We start from the raw sequence: 14,512 nt of genomic DNA, 5'->3' as shown, positions 1-14,512 counted from the left end.
CCTTGAGGCACTTAGGGCCAGTTGCCCTTCTGAGCCCAGGACCTAGTGCCAAGATCAACACCTCACTTTGTGCCCCGGTTGAGGGTCCCTCGTTCCTGGACCTGACCTGCAACCCTGACCCCTTCCTGGAATGCCAGTCTATGTAGGATTGGGGGATGCTCTTCTCCCATCTAGTCTGGGTCCTTCTCCTGAGCCCTCTGCCACCATGCAGTGGCGTGCTCATTCTGGGGTCCAGCACCACCCCACCCCCCCACCATGCTCAGCCCAGCTGTTCCCCGGGATGCCTCCCACCATCTGCCTAGAGGCCTGGCTGGTTCCTGGCAGACCCTGGCATTCTCCCACCTAGACTGGGACTAGCCCCTGTCTGGACTTTCAGCTTCCATCCTCCTTCTTCCCGTAGCCAGAGTGACCTTTCTAAAAACACAGATCTGATTGTGTTGCTTCCCTGCTTCCAACATTTCCGTGAACTTTCCATTGCCCTTAGGGTAAAGTCCAAGCTCCTTCATAAAAGATGGACAAGTTCTGCATGTCCACCCCAGCCCCCTCTCTGCTCTCATCTTCCAGAAAGAAGACTTGTAGAGGAGGAAAGGACACAGGAACAGACTTGGGGGGGGAGGGGAGTGGGAGAAAGAACGCATAAGCACAAGCTGGAACACCCCAAACCTTTGGCCTGAGCGCCCACCCCCCACCCGCCCCCAGCAGAGCTGGATGGAGCCAGCAGCAGAGAAAGCTTCTCCATTCTGATGGCCACAGCGAGGGCTGGGCAGCAACAGACAAGCCTGGGCCTCTGCTGCCACCCAGAGGCTGAATGGAGCAGCGCAGGCAAGAGAGCCAGTCTCTTAGTCACACGGAGGCGGAGCCGGTGTCCCAAGACTCACCCAATGGTGAGCAAGGTCCAGTCAAGGGTGGAGCCAAAAGCAAAGTCCTCAGTCAGCAGTGACCATGTTGGAATCCAGGCTAATGGGTCCTAAACACGCTTCTATTATGCATCTGTCATAATACTTCATAATTTACCTGTTCCTCTGTCTGGCTCCCCCGCTAGACCCTGTAATCTGAGGTCCCTGCTCACAAAGCAATCTTACACCCTCTGGTCAGCCCTCCTCTCCAGCCTCTCTTCCCCTTACTACTCTCCCCTTCTCTTCCCAAACCGCTGGGCCCTTAGGACATCCCAGGACAAGCAACTTCAGTACAGCAATACCCTCTCCATGTACACTCTTTCTACCACCTGCCTGATGCAGTTCCTGCTTTTCACCCCAACACCACATTTGTTCATTCATTCATTCATTCATTCATTTGCCAAATACTTACCGAGGGCCTCGTATAGACCTAGCCCTATGCTAGACAAGCAGACAGACAAGATCCCCCTGTCACGGAGCTTTATTTTATTTGGGGCAAACAGACAATCAGATAAATGAACAACGTAATTTCAGGTAGTGATACACTGAGTGATGTGTTAGACAGCACTTAGAGGGTGGCAGTGGGGAGAGAAATTGGAGGTCAGGGAAGGCCTCTCTGAAGCCAGGTGTGAAATCAGGTTTTAAAATATGTCCACTGCCTTCAAAAAATAGAATCTGCTTTCCCTCCCCATAAGCCCCTTAAATGCAGGCTGTGCTTAGTTAGTCATTTCTAACAAAAAGAACGGGGCAGAAACAATAGCATGTTGACTATGTATGACTTCCAAGAGAGGACACAAAAGTCATTGTGGATTCCTCCTGATGCTCTATCTCTCTTTTGGATCACTCACTCTAGGGAAAGCTAGCTGCCATGCCACAAAGATGCTCAAGCAGGCCCATGGAGAGGCCCGCATGGCTGGGAACTGAGGCCTCCTGCTAAAAGCCATGTGTGTGTGCCATCTTGGAAGTGGAGGGTCCCATCTTAGTCAAGTCTTCAGATGACTGCAGCCTGTGCCAACATCCTGACTGCAGCCACCTGAAAGACCCCAAGCCAAACTACCTGGTTAAGCTACTCAAGGCCAATTCCTCCACTGGACACAGTAAGCACACTGCCCAGGTCCCACAATACTTTTAGGAGCTACAGAAATGTTTTAATTTCTATTAAAATTCAGAGAAAAAAATTTGTCACAAATATGTGCAGATTAAACAACATACTACTGAACAACCAATGTGTCAAAGAGAAAAATCAAAAATACCTTGAAACAAATGAGAATGGAAATATAATATACCAAATTTGTGGTATGCAGCAAAAGCAGTTCTAAGAGGGAAGTTCATAGAGATATATAACTACCTTAAGAAACAAGAAGTCTCAAATTAACAACCAACCTTTACACCACAAAAACTAGAAAACAAAGCCTAAAGTTAGGAGAAGGAACAAAGTAACAAAGATTAGAGCAGAAATAAATGAAATAGAGAATATCAATGAAACTAAGAGTTACTTCTTTGAAAGATTAGCAAAATTGGCAAGCCTTTAGCCAGACTCACCAAGAAAACAAGAGAGAGGACTCAAATAAATAAAATCAGAAATGAGGGGTACCTGGGTGTTTCAGTCAGTTAAGTTCTGACTCTTGATTTCAGCTCAGGTCATGATCTCAGGGTTGTGAGATCGAGCCCCGCATTGGGCTCCGTGCTGGTCATGGAACCTGCTTAAGATTCTCTCTACCTCTCCCTCTGCCCCTCCCCCCTCTAAAAAAATCAGAAATGAAAGCGGAGATGCTACAACTGGTACCACGAAAATACAAAGGATCATAAGAGACTCTTTTTTTTTTTAAGATTTTATTTATTTATTTGACAGAGAGAGAGACAGCGAGAGAGGGAACACAAGCAGGGGGAGTGGGAGAGGGAGAAGCAGGCTTCCCACTGAGCAGGGAGCCCGATGTGGGGCTCGATCCCAGGACCCTGGGATCATGACCTGAGCCGAAGGCAGACGCTTAACCACTGAGCCACTCAGGCGCCCCCATAAGAGACTCTTATAAACAATTATGCACCAACAAATTGGACAATCTAGCAGAAATGGATAAATTCCTAGAAACATACAACCTACCAAAATTGAATCATGATAAAACAGAAAATGAACAGACCAATTACTAGTACGGAGATTGAATCCATAATCAAAAACCTCCGAACAAACAAAAGTCCAGGATCAGATAGTTTCACGGTGAATTCTACCAAACATTCAAAGAAGAAGTAATACCAATCGTTCTCAAACTCTACCAAAAAAATAGAAGAGGAGGAAACTCTTCCAAACTCATCTTATGAGGCCGGCATTATCTACCTTGATACCAAAACCAGACAGGGACACCACAAGAAAATTACAGGCCAATATCCCTGATGAGCATAGATGTAAAAATCCTTGATAAAATATTACCAAACTGAATTCAACAACACATTAAAAAGACCATATACCATAATCAAGTGGAATTTATTGCAAGGATAGTTCAACAAAGGCAAATTAGTCAATGTGATATACCACATTAACAAAATGAAGGATAAAAATCATATGACCATCTCAATTGATGCAGAAAAGTATTTAACAAAATTCAGCATCTATTTATGATAAAAACTCTCAACAGAGTCAGTATAAAGAGAATGTACCTTGACATAATAATGGCAATATTATTGCCATATATGACAAATCCACAACTAACATCAGACTCAATAAAAAGCTGAAAGCTTTTCTTCTAAGATTAGGAAGAAGACAAGGATGCCCACTCATGCCACTTTTATTCAAAATAGTATTGGAAGTACTAGCCAAAGCAATCAGGCAAAAGAAAGAAATAAAAGCCATCCAAATTGGAAAGAAAAGTAAAACTGTCACTATTTGCAGATGACATGATATTACATATGGAAATTCCTAAAAAACTCCAACAAAAAACTGTTAGAACTGACAGACAAATTCAGTAAGTTCTCAGAATACAAACTCAATAAACAAAAATCTGTTGCTTTTCTACATACAATGATAATGAACTATCAAAAAGAGAAATTTAAAAAAAAAATTTTATTTATACTTGCATCCAGAAAAAATCTGGGAATAAATTTAACCAAGGAGGTAAAAGACCCAATATTGAAAGCTATGCAAGACATTAATAAAAGAAATTGAAAGACACAAATGAATGGAAAGATATTCCATGCTCATGGCTTAGAAGAATCAATATTATTAAAATGTCCATACCATCCAAAACAATATCCAATATCCATAGTCAACACTATCCCTATTAAATTTCCAATGGCATTTTTATAGAACTCGAACAAACAATGTTAAAATCTATATGGGAACACGAGAGATCCTGAAGAGTCAAAACAATCTTAAAAAAGAACAAACCTGGAGGATATCATGCTCCCTGATTTCAAACCATATTACGAAGCTATAGTAATTAAAACAGTATGATATTGGCATAAAAACAGACACACAGATCAGAACAGAGGGCCCAGAAATAAACCCATGCATATACGGTCAACAAATTTATTACAAAGGAGCCAAGAATATACAATGAAAAAAGGACAGTCTCTTCAATAAATGATGTTGGGAAAACTAGACAGCCACATGCAAAAGAATGAAACTAGACCATTATCTTATACCATACACAAAAATTAACTCAACATGAATGACAGACTTGAACATAAGACCTGAAATCATAAAACTCCTAGAAGAAAACATAGATGGTAGGTTCCTTGGGTCTTGGTGATGATTTATTGAATCTGACACTGCAAACAACAAAAACAAAAAATAAACAAGTGGGACTATGTCAAACTAAAAAGTTTCTGCACAGCAAAGGAGCCCATCCACAAATAAAAAAGGCAACCTACTGGGTGGAAGAAAATATGGCAGATTCAGTCCCAGACCACTGCAACAAAGCTAGTATTGCAATAAAGCGAGTCAAATGAATTTTTTGGTTTCCTGGTGCATATAAGTTATGTTTACACTATAACGTAGTCTATTAAGTGTATAATAGTATTGTGTCTAAAAAAAACAATGTACATACCTTAGTTTAAAAATGCTTTGTTAATTTTATTTATATAAAACTTTAAAAGCTATAAAATTAGAAATACCATTCTATATTTTGCATTATGGTATATCCATTCAATGAAAGTTTCTGTTAGCCATTAAAATAATAAATTCTTTTGAAGAACATCTAAATGGAAAGGTAAGCAACTCACCATTTTATCCAGTGAAAAAAGCAGGATATCAAATTCTGTAAATAATATAATCATATTTTTATATGTTTATACTTTTGTATGCTTAGGAAAAAAGATAGGAAATAAACACACCAGAATATTGCCAGTAGGTACCTCTATGTAGTAGGATTACAGGTGTCTTTATTTTCTTTTCCATACTTTTCTTTATCTCTGAACTATTCTATAATGAGCATGATTCATTTTTTTTGGCCAGGAAAAGTTCTTTAAAAATTATACGAAGAATATATTCCTACATAACAAGTTCCGCAAAGTTGCATTTATATAGGCTGCTGTCCACATGCTTCTATCCTCACTGCTTTACTCAGAGGAAATATGGCAAACCAGGTGTCCAAAGCACCTTGTACCACACACCCACTACCCATTTCACTAGGCTCTTTGCAGGGAGGAGTAAAAGGAGAAAAAAATGTCTTATGTATTTAAGATATGTATTTAAAATATGCTTCAGTATGCTTTTTGAAAGGATTTTAAGAATTGTCTAAACTAAAAAAAAAAAAAACTTTGTAACTTAAATGTACATTGGTTTGGTTGCCAGATTGCTTTTATTTAGTGTATTGTTGTCATCTTTTATTTCTCTAGAATCTTAATAGGTTTAGTTGTGAAGAAATTCTGATGCAAAATATAGTAAGAGCAAAATGTTGGTAATTATTAGCAAGTATATACCGCTTTGAACTTAATAAACTTTTATATCGAGCATATGAGGTCACACACAAATATATTTCAAGTATCCAAATATTTTAACATATGTTTGTGTATATATACATAAACAATCATTTTTTAATCAATAAAAATGAAATTTCTCATGAAATTAAAAAAAATGCTCTGTTAAAAAATGCTAACCATCTTCTGAGCTTTCAGTGAGTTGGAATCTTTTTGCTGGTGGAGGGTCCTGCCTTGATGCTCATGACTGATCACTGATCAGGGTGCTGGGTGCTGAAGGCTGGGGCGGCTGGGGCAATTTCCTAAAATAACACAAGAATGAAGTTCGCTGCATCCGTTGACTGTTCCTTTCAGGAATGATTTCTCTCTAGCGTGCGATGCTGTTTGATAGCATTTTACCCACAATAAGACATCCTTCAAAATTGGAGTCAATTCTCTCAAACCCTGCCGCTGCTTTATCAATTCAGTTTATGTACTAGTTTAAAGCCTTTGTTGTCATTTCAACCGTCTTCTTCACAGCATCTTCACCAGGAGGAGATTCCATCTCAAGAAAGCACTTTCTTTGCTCACCCTCATCCATTCAAGTTTTATTGTGAGATTGCAGCAATTCAGCCACATCTACAAGCTCCAACAGCAACATCAAAGATCAGTGATCGCGGATAGCCACAGCTAATATAAAATAATGAAAAACTGAGATATCGTGAGAATTACCAAAATGTGACACAGAGACGTGAAGTAGATAAACGCTGTTGGAAAAATGGGGCCAATAGACTTGCTCAATGAAAGGTTGCCACAAACCACCAATTTGTAAAAAATGCAGTATCTGCAATGTGCAATAAAGTGAGGTGTGCCCATATCTTATAAGGGGTTAATATCCAAAATATATAAAGAACTCCTACAACTCATTAGTAAAAAACATATAGAGATGCATATACGTATAACACGTATAGATGCCAACAGGTACATGAAAAGATGCTGAACAGCACTAATTATCGGGGAAACGCAAGTCAAAACCACAGTTGATATATCACCTCCCACCTGTCAGAATGGCCATCACCCAAAGACAAAAAAATAACAAGTGTTGGCGAGGATGTGGAGAAAAGGAAAGCTTTATGCACTGTTGATGGGAATGTAAATTGGTGCAGCCACTGTGGGAAACAGTATGGAGTTTCCTCAAAAATTTAAAAAGAGAACTACCATGCTATCTAGCAATTCCATTTCTGGGTATTTATCCAAAGAAAACTAAAACACTAACTTGAAAAGATACATGCACTCCCACGTTCATTGCAGCATTACTTACAACAGCCAAGACATGGAAGTATCCATCAATGGCTGAAGGGATAAAGAAAATGTGATACACACATACACACACACACACACACACAAAATGAGATATTATTTAGCCATAATAAGGAGTGAGATCTTGCCAGTTGCAACAACACAAATGGACCTCAAGGGCATTACGCTTAAGTGAAATAAATCAGAGAAAGACAACTATCATGTGATCTCTGTTATACATGGAATCTAAAAAAATAAAATAAATTAAAAAACAAAGACACAGGGGCGCCTGGGTGGCTCAGTCAGTTAGGCATCCGATTCTTAATTTTGGCTCAGGCAGGTCATGATCTCAGAGTCGTGAAATTGAGCCCTGTTTGGGATTCTCTCTCTCCCCCTCCCTCTGCCCCCTCCCATCACACCCTCCCCCACCCCCGGCCACTTGCACTCTCTCTCCCTAAAATAAATAAATAAATCTTTAAAAACAAAACAAAACGAACAAACCAAGCTCATAGATATAGAGAACAGATTGGTGGTTGCCAAAGGCAGGGGGTGAGGGGTCGGAGAAATGAGTGAAATTCTTTCAAGTATTTTTAAATTTGAAAAAAAAAAAGTAAAAAGAATGTGTATGAGCCTGTGATCAAATTAAAGGGAACCATTTTCCCAAATTTAATTAGCTATGCATATTGCTATAAAAACCAAACTTTTTAAAAAAGAAATCTTACACCAAAGAATATGTTCTCATATAATATCTCCATCTTTATACTAGCACAATTATAAAAAAATTTTTTAATATCCTTTTAAGAAAGAAGGGGCCAGCAAGGGCAAAAGTACCTAAGTCCCATTAAAGTCCTAATATATTCCTGAAGCTGCTCTTGAATTCTTGAGTCACAGAAACTTTGATATAATAAGTATTTGTTATTTTAAGCTACTAAATTTTAGGGTAATTTGTTACATGGCAAGAGAGCACTGATAATACTGGCCTCATGAAGATTTGAGGGCAGAGCACTGCAGACATGGGAGAGAAATGCAAAGGCCCTGGGGTAGAAGTAATCCTGGAATGTTCAGAATGAACAGGAAAAAAAAATGTTACTTTACCCCTTTACGCCTTGGTTTTCTCACCTGTAAAATGGGGATGATGGTCATCACAGCTCCTCATCGGATTGTTATTTGGATTAATTAATAGTATCTGGGACAAAGTAAGCACTGTGATTGCTATTCAGCCTCCTCTTGGCCTCTCTTTCTCCTCCTGCATCCTGCCTAGACCTGATATCTGAAGGCCTAAGCCTCTTGCCAGCCACCTTGGTCTTCTGACCCCAATCTCCACCAACACACCCAGCAGCTGGAGGTCCAGAGTAGCTTCTAGACAAGATTCTGAGCCCGGAGAAATAGGTATTCCGCAGATGGGGAGGAAAGGAGTTCCAGTTTTGCAGCTCTCTCCTGAAATCACAGCCTTCTTTTCCCATCACCCCCACTTGCTAACTTCCCTGGAGCCAGCGAGAGTCTCCTACAATTCTAGAAGGTTCCTGATTCTCACACAAAGCCCCTACTTTCCACTGAAGCCCTCCATTTGCCCACTGTACTTGCTGGGACAGGAGAAGCCCTTCTCCACCACTGTGAGAGTGTGAGCCCCAAAGCAGGGCCACAGACCAGGGTCTCAGCCACAGTGGGTGGGGGGAGGGTTGGAATTACTTTCCACGCACACGCGCGCACGTGCACACACACACACTCCTGTTCCCTGAAGCCTGAAGCCTCTCCCTGTCCTTAGGTTGAGTCCTTTGCATGGGATCACAAACAGTTCAGGTGCTAGAGTGTTGGAGTCGACAGTCCGCGGACTGGCTGGGTGTTGCACACGTGTCCATCGCCGCTTGTCACACTCACTGCTCCCACCAAGTAGATGCGCCATATTCTAGAATGGTAGTAACAATAATAATGACAATCAGTAGGAGGAGGGTGCGTCCTCTGGCCAGGCGCTGTCCTAAGACCTTTACAGCAAGCACACGAGGAGTGTACCATTGTGACCTCCAGTGGGCATTGATGATTGGAGAGCACAGAAAGGTGAAATAACGTGCCCAAGGTCACACAGTGGGGGTGCGGATTCAAACCCAAGCAATCGTCAGCAGAGTGCAGACTGAGCCCTAGAGGCCTGTGTGCCCCACCCGCCCAGGCCTCAGCTGCCCGGATCCAAGACACTGGGAGGAGCTGGGCCAATCAGTCGTTCCTTTAGCAGACTGGGAGCTGTGGGCACAGAGGCCAAAAGAAACTGAGCGTCCCCACAAAGTACAGGGGACAGGCCAGTCTTCAAGGCCGGGTGTCAGAGAGGACAGAGCAGCAATGCAGACAAAAGCAAAGATGAAATGACCGAGAAGTTACCAGAAGAGGTTGGAGACAACCTCAGTCAGCTGGCTCCCAAGCGCCAAGCTGCTGGAGGCCTGGTGGTCAAGCAGTTCCTGCCCCCCTGAGATCTGGAAGCCTTGTTGCATCTACAACAAGTCTCCTTTATGGGGCGAGCGTCAAAAAAGTCTCCCATGCTGGCTATCAGGAAAGCTCTGACCAGAACATACTGTGCAACCTTGGGCAAGTTACCTAACCTCTCTGAGCCTCATACTACTCCATGAACTGCGACTTTGTAAGAATTCAGATACTGAATATGCAGCAGCATAGGAGGCTTCTCACACATAATAGGCGTAAAGTAAATGGCAGAGCCGATCGGGCTACTCCAGTGTTTCCCACCCTCCCCTCCTGAACTAAACCCTGGGTGAGCACAGTTTAGACTCTGGCTGGGGCCCTAAGTGAGTCGTACTGCCCTGACCGGAGTACCCCGTTGTGCCCCAAGCCCTTGTGTGCCCCACCTGGCTGAGAAGGCTGCCATGGGGCTCCTGTGCCCCAGCGACCCTCTGGAGCCTGACCTCTGCCCAGCCCTGATCAGCCTCCTTCCCTGCCCACAACCTACAGCTAGGATCTGCTCGGTTGTTGTTCTTTAACAAACTATTTTGGGATCATGTAAAAATTACAAATATAGTTCAGAGAGCTCCCGTATGCCCTTCACCCAGCTTCCTTTGATGTTAACATCTTGCAGAACCACGGTGTCAAAGCCAGGAAATTAACACTGGCACAACACTGTAAACCAAACTCCAGCTGTACGCAGACTCCAGCTAGGGTGCTCATGCCCTCTTCTGCCCGATTTCTAAATCTCCCGAGCATCCTGTGCCAGGACAGAGCTGTCTTGGCCCAGCCCTGCCCTGGAGGAGTCACGGCCTCAGGGAGAACAGATATGGAAATGAGACAATTACCCTGTGATGAGCTCTAGAGAGGAAGAGCGTCTTGCTGGTGGGGTGCAGAGGGGAAGCCCTTGGGTCTGGCACATCAGGGTCCCGGTCTGAGCCGAGCCTCGAAGGACAAGTAGTACTTTATCCCTCTCGGTCACCATTTCCAGAAGTCAATGGGAACTGTGCCCAGGTACCGACCGGCCCAGGGCTTACTGCAGCCCCTTTCCCAGGGAATTCTCAGGGAAGACAAAGACCAAACCACAGAGTGAGTCAAGACCAGGTGCTCTGGAGGCAGACAGACAGGGGCCGAACCACAGCTTCAACGCTGTGTGACTCGAGGAGGATGACTCAACTTCTCTGGGCTTCAGTTTCCTTGCACTTCCCCTGCATCTCATGCTCCTCTGTCAAAGGCAGTGTCTTCCTGCCTCTCGTTCATCTCACCCTTCCTCCCTCAGCCTTGGCCCTCCCCCCATCCCAAACCCCTTGGAGTCCCATTAATTTTGAGAGGCTGTCTGTATGGATTGCTGCCTGGCCCAGTCCTGGGGCTCAGAGAGCTGTGTAATTATCCACTTGGAGCTGAGGGGAAGCGATAACCAGTTCTCCCTCCCTCCTTCCCTGCTTGCCTTACGCTCATCCATTTCGCTCAAACATCCCCAGGGAAGCCGATTATGGAGGGGCCCGTGGGGGAGGAGGGGTGGGGATCTTCATTACCTCAGACAAGGTCAGAGAAAGGGAATACTCAGGCCCTGACCCCCCAGCCAGGGCCCTTCAGCCTGTCCTAGACATCAATGCTTAATCTCTAGACCCCATTATCTCCAGCCAGGAGCTCCCTCTTGTGCCCCGGCTTTGTTCAGCCAACTTTCCCCGGGGCACCTCCCATGTACATCCCACGGATCCTCAAACTCAACACCTCCAACCTGGACGCACCATCTTCCCTCCCAGACCTGCTTCCCTCATCCCTACCTTCCACCTCCCACACCCCACTCCTGATCTCCTGAAGCACCAGCCTCCCAGGCTCTCAACAAGACACCTGACTTCATCCCCTTGGCTAATGTGCCACCAGCAACCATTTCCGTTTACCTCAGACCACCAGGACCAGCTTCCATGTCTTAAAAGTTATGTGGCAGTGGACCTTTTCACCTGGACAGCCCACAGTCCCTTCAAACTGGCAACACCCCAAGTCTGACTATATCATCTTACCTCCAGTCTCCTTGCCTCTGTCTGGGACACCCCCCCTTCCCAATTACTGACACCAAACCTCTCCACTCCCTCCTGCTCCCTCTGCATACACCCCGACAGTCCCCATGCTGGGGCAGGAGGGCAGACTTTGGGGTTGGTAAGAACTGAACGACCATCCCAGCTCCATCATCTCCTGACTATGTGGCGTGGAGCAGATCACTTCACCTCTGGCCCTCTGTTTTATCATCTGTGAAATGGGGCTAAGGATACCAACCTTGCAGGGCTGTTGGAAGACGGGGTGAGAATATCCAGAATTACAATCTCAAACGACTAGAGCCAAGCAAGTAACATGCATGCGTGGAGAGTCCTGGTGGGGTCTAGAGCCAACTGGACAGTGGATGCCCCATGGGGGGGAGGGGGGACAGCTGTCCATCGCTCCAGCTGTTGATGCCACAAGGAATATGGGCCTCATGCTGCCGGAAACTATTTCCCAACTAAGTTTCCATGTGGAATCTCCAAATTTGTATATGTTGGCAATTAATTGAAATGTTTCTTTAGCACCACGAAGGCCAAACAAAATGTGTTCCCCCAGGGCGCCAGTTTGTACTTCTTGATTATGCAAGGGGTTGGCCCAGGGCTCTCTCCTAACAGTCAATAAACATGAATTCCCTTCTCTGCCCTTCTTATCGATTCTCAACAACAACAAAAGTCTCCCAAGCCATTCCTCCTATGCGACCCTCATCCTCATTGTCTTCATGGAGCCCCTAGTGGCCCCAGCTGCCCAGCCCTGTCCATCCACACACCTGGCAGGGCTCCGAGTGCCCCACCCAAGATGCCTCGCCCTCCTCGGCTCCTCCCGGGACACCTCACGGTCGACAAACCCTCTCCCTTTCATTTTCTCACTTCCCTTTCCAGCAACCCATCAAGGTGCATAAGTAGGGCGCCTGGGTGGCTCAGTTGGTTAAGCGACTGCCTTCGGCTCAGGTCATGATCCTGGAGTCCTGGGATCGAGTCCCACATCGGGCTCCCAGCTCAGCGGCGAGCCTGCTTCTCCCTCTGACCTTCTCCCCTCTCATGCTGTTTCTCTCTCTCTCACTCTCTAATACATAAATAAATAAAATCTTTAAAAAAAAAAAAAAAGGTGCATAAGTAGTCATTACCGACCTACAGAGTAGCAATTATCGACCCCACCACGCAAATGAGGGAAGTGGGGTCCAAAGGGCGTAAGTCAGTAAACAAATAACTTAATAAACACCTACTACGCACCAGGCTCTGTTAAATGGCAAACCCAAGGTCACACAGAGTATTCAACCGAAGTAACTGGGCTCAGGCAAAGGGACAATGTCATAGCTCGGTGCATACAGGAAGTGTAGCTGGGCTCCGCTGAGAAATGGAGCCGGAGGTGAGTGCCCAGAAGGGGCACTTGTTCCTCTCTCTCTTGTTCCTGCTTCCCTTTCTGTCCCAGATCCGTCATCCCATCCAGCGGAGCAGCATTCCCACACAGCGGGCCGCCAGCAGATCCGGAACCTCTCCGTGTTTATCATCAGATGGATGCTGCTGGTGTTCAAAAGCCCCAGGGAAGAACCCTTAGAAGACCAGCTTGGGTTCTGTTGTCACATTGGGCCAATCAGCTCTGCAAGATACGACTGATTAGCTCAACCTGGGGCCAGCCCCAGCCCTGGGCGAATCAACAGTCAACAAGACCGCAGCAAGCTCTGTGAGTCAGGATATTGTGGCTGGTTGGAGAAGGGAGAATTCCCCAGGAAATGGGGTTGCTGTCTGTGCAAACAGGAGATGTCTTAGTTAGGGCTCTCGCAAAAGCCAAGCCTGAGACGAGGATTTATGTGCAAGTTGTCTACCGGGGCGGCGATCCCAGGAACTATCAGCGTGGGAATGGGAAGTGAAGCCAAGAAGGAAAGGGAGCTGATGAAGGGTGTGTGGTTGAGTGAGTTACCACCGTGGACAAGTGAGTTTAATCCTGCTGGGGACCTCCATGAGCCTCAGAGTTCTCTCAACTGAAGGGTGTGGAAGATGGGGGATTTATCCCCTCACTTCTATCAGTCGTTGGTTGATAGGTTGGTTGCAGAGGTGTCAATTTGTTGGCACTTCCAGCCCACCCATACACAGGCAGAGGCCCCAGGAGCTCAGAGAGCCCCAGGCAGAGCGGCAGGTCTGCCTACGGTAAATCACCACGCTTTACATAGTCCTCTCAATCGCCATCTCTGAGCAGGCCAAGGAGAGATGGGGCGGGTGCTGACAACACCTGCCCTGTGTGTTCACTACCTGATGAAACAAGGTTTAAAACCTAGATCTATCCGATTATTTGCAATAAGCCATGTGGGCTCCACACTGGACCATCACTGAGCAGAGGTCCCAGGCATTCCTGCCAGTGCCCAAAGGGGGGTCCCTGGCCCTGGAATGCCAGCACTGGGGTGGGCCCAGTGGCCAAAGCTGCAAGACCTTCACACGAGCCTTTCAATCCTCGGCAAAAGAAGCCCCAAAGAGAACTGAGATAAGCTGCCCATGTGCAGTAGGGCACAAGGGTTACTGTGGGCCTGGCTGGAGGGATGGGGAGACAAGGAGGCATTGGGCCCTCAGTCTCAGGGATGGGGGGGGGTGGTGCTCACTGCTGCCATGACCCAGCCAGCCCACCCAGAGCCACAGACATAGTAGAGAGAGACCAAGGGTCGAGGCCAGCTCCAGCCCCCCAGGCTGAGCTTGGGAGCAGAGGCAGACCTATGGGGTAGTTCCCGGGGCCCAGGAGGAGAAGTAGGTCATCAGGGAAGGGCATGACAATGAGTGCTCACCTGGGGCCCCAGAAAGATAAAACAAGAATGTCCACCCTACCAACCAGAGAGCGACAGCCTTCAGAGCAGGGGAGTAAAGAAGGGTGGGGAGCATGCCAACCAGTAACTCCCATGCTTTCCATAGGTCCTCGCAGACTCTCCCACGACAGCTCTGTCACCCCCTCACCCTATAGAA

The sequence above is a fragment of the Halichoerus grypus genome, chromosome 5 (genome assembly GCF_964656455.1).
Source record: "Halichoerus grypus chromosome 5, mHalGry1.hap1.1, whole genome shotgun sequence".
NCBI lineage: Eukaryota > Metazoa > Chordata > Mammalia > Carnivora > Phocidae > Halichoerus > Halichoerus grypus.
Note: the sequence above shows the minus strand (reverse complement) of the source record.